We start from the raw sequence: 3,071 nt of genomic DNA on the forward strand, positions 1-3,071 counted from the left end.
TTCGCATTTGCGAAGTTAGCAGTCTGAGGGTTTCGCAATTGCGACATCTGCAACCTGCAAAATCATAACTTAGACGCATTTCAACCTTTTTCTCAAACCCTTTCAAAACCTAAACACTCTTGGGCGATTTTTCAAAGACAAATACTCTTCCAAATTGATTGTATTCTAACTCGTTTTTATTAATCTTTAACATCTTTTCTCATGATTTCAACTTAAAATCAAAGGTTTTCATGGGGGAAATTAGGTGTTTTGAGTAGAACCTAGATTTTTCAAATTTTGGGGATTTGGACCTCGATTTGAGGTCCGATTTCAAAACAAATTATATATTTGGGTTCGTGGGGAATGAGCAATCGAGTTTTGGTTCGAACCTCGGGTTTTGACCATGTGGGCCGGGGGGCGATTTTTGACTTTTTGAAAAAAACTTTAGAAAACCTATTTTCATGCATTGGAAGTGATTCATTTAGCATTTATTGATATAGTTAAGTAACTTTTGGCTAGATACGAGCGAATTTGTGGTTGAATCAAGAGGCAAAGTGATAATAGACTATATAGATGCTATTTACACACTAAATGTACCATACTTTATTGTTATTTCAATGGCTAAATGATAACAAAATACTCTAATTGGTGTTCTTTTTCTTTGCAGGGACTAATCCAAGTTAGGAAGAGACTATGGAGTGTTTTGGAGTCAATAATGTGGATATAAGGCCAATCAAGAAGAACCCAAACGAAAATAAGCAAGAAAGAGAAAATGGGGACTGGGCAAGATGCCGCCGTGACCGCGGTCGACCGCGGCTGGACCGCGGTAGGCCAAGCAAGTGAGGAAGAATAGTTGCGTTTCACCACGGTCGCGCCGCGTTCTGCCGCGGGCGCGGTCGACTGTGTAACTGCCCAAAAATTTTGGGACTAAAGTGTAAATCGGGAGAAACTTATCCTAACCTTTTATAAACTCAACAAACTTGCCCAAGCAAAGGTTAAGCTTGTTTTTAGATTGAATTGGAGGCAAGAACAAGTGTTAGAAGATCAATCAGCCATTAGAGTTTTGCAATCTTCTCTTTGTTATTTCAATTGCACATTATGAATACTTTTGTAGTTTTATCTTGCTTTGCTGTGGGTATCTAGTTCCTTAGTCTAGGATTTTGATGGAACCTATTGAAGAATGAACTTCATGTTATGTTAATATAGTTTTCCCGGTTTAATCTCTATTTGTTCAACTACGTTCTTGTTGTAGTTAATTGATAGGATCCTAATTAGCTATGACTATTTAGTATGTATTACTCGGGAGAGAGTGCATATTTAGGTAATTGTTGAACATCACCACTCCCAAAGTATATGAGGGATCAATAACCGAGGGTATAAAGGCGGGATTAGGGATAACGAAGCCTTGGGTGTGATCTAAAGTGAGTTGTAATCAAGGCCAGCTAGCGTAACGGGAAAGTGCGTCTAGTAAATTTTCGTAATTACTCGGGAGTGATTTATGGTAGTAAGAGTGCTCGTGATCGATAGAGATGATTATGCAAATCTCTATGAAACATAACAGGAAGGTATTCCATCAATAGGGGAAATCACAACCTTAGATCCTCTTCTTAATTGTTTACAACTTAATCATAGTTAGTCTTTAATTACTTAATTGTAGTCAGTTATAGTTAGTAAAAATATTCTCAATTGTTATTCAAAATGTTTGGGAAGTTGATTACGTAGAATTTAGTGAGTCTAACAAGAGTAATTGATAGGTTAATTCCTTGTGGGTTCGACTCTGGGCTAAATACTCCGATTATATTTACAACGTCCGCTTAGTACTTTTTATAAGGAATAGTTGGGTGTGATCAAATTTTGGCTCCATTGCCGGAGAATTAACGGTGTTATCAATTACAGTTGAAAGAAATACAATTTTTTTAGTGTAGTCAGTTTTCTTTATTTTCAATCGATACATTGAAATTTTAACGTTTGTTGACTTAGTTGTACAGGTGCATGCCTTGAAACACATCGGGAACTGGTGAAGTATTTGAAGCATTATTAGATCCTGAGAAAGTTTTCAAGGCCTTGAATCAGACCAACCGGAAAAACAAACAACTGAACAACTCGAACTAGACATGGGGGATTATGTAGTAGACCTAGCTACACCATTAGCGCCAGTGGCGCCTCTTGTGCCAGAGGCTACTCTATGTGACAAGGCACAACCCACATCAGAAAACTTGGCCACAACGATATTAGTCCCGTAGATACAGGCTGAGTCGTTTCAAATCACGAACAATATATTGCACTTGTTGCAAAACAAGGGACTATTTTCGGGGTCACAAATCGAAGATCCTCAATAGCACTTGAAGAATTTCCTATTAATCTGCAAAACTCAAAGGCTGCCCAACTTAACTCAGGAATCAGTAAAGCTATTGTTGTTTCCATTCTCAATGACAGGAGCTGCCCAGACTTGGCTAAACTCACTCCCGATTAATTCCATAACGACTTGGGAGGAGTTAGTCAAGTAATTTGTGAACAAGTTTCATCCACCCAACAAGACTGCTCAACAAATTGATGAAATTTTGAGTTTCAAACAGAAATCAATGGAGACACTGCAAGAAACATGGGAACGATTCAAAGGGATGTTGGTTATATATCCACACCACAGTATTCCAAATCAGATGTTAGGGCATCGGTTTTATATGGGTTTTGCAGATAGTGTGAAGGGTAATGTTGATTCTTCAGCTGGTGAAGTATTTTTGAGCAAAACATAGAGAGAAAGCAATGTGTGCTTGACAAGATGGCATAGAATTCGGGGTGGACAACTAGGAATGCACCTATCACTCCAGTAGTTCATTCAGTGCCCTTAGATCCATCCGACACTCTTGCTGAAAACATGGTCACATTAATGACAAGATGAGTCTACTTACCAAAAAGGTGGAAGAGTCAGGGCAAAAGAAGAATGTACACATTTTACATACTACCAATGGGGGCTTATGCACATCTTGCATTAGTCAGCCAATTGGTAACTAGTGGAATGCAGAAAGTGATCATCATCACTACCCTGAGGACATGAATTATGTATCTAATTATGGAGGCCAGAGACAGGTTGG

At 38.5% G+C, this 3,071-nt stretch overlaps 1 non-coding gene across 1 annotated transcript; it reads right to left on the reverse strand.

Moving 5' to 3' along the window:
* Positions 1 to 2,522: 2,522 nt before the first annotated feature.
* Positions 2,523 to 2,629, reverse strand: LOC142173144 (small nucleolar RNA R71). The gene has a single exon (XR_012702577.1). It is a non-coding gene; the product is annotated as a small nucleolar RNA R71 (small nucleolar RNA).
* Positions 2,630 to 3,071: the final 442 nt, after the last annotated feature.

This window comes from Nicotiana tabacum, chromosome 18 (assembly GCF_000715075.1).
Source record: "Nicotiana tabacum cultivar K326 chromosome 18, ASM71507v2, whole genome shotgun sequence".
In the NCBI taxonomy this organism is placed as follows: domain Eukaryota; kingdom Viridiplantae; phylum Streptophyta; class Magnoliopsida; order Solanales; family Solanaceae; genus Nicotiana; species Nicotiana tabacum.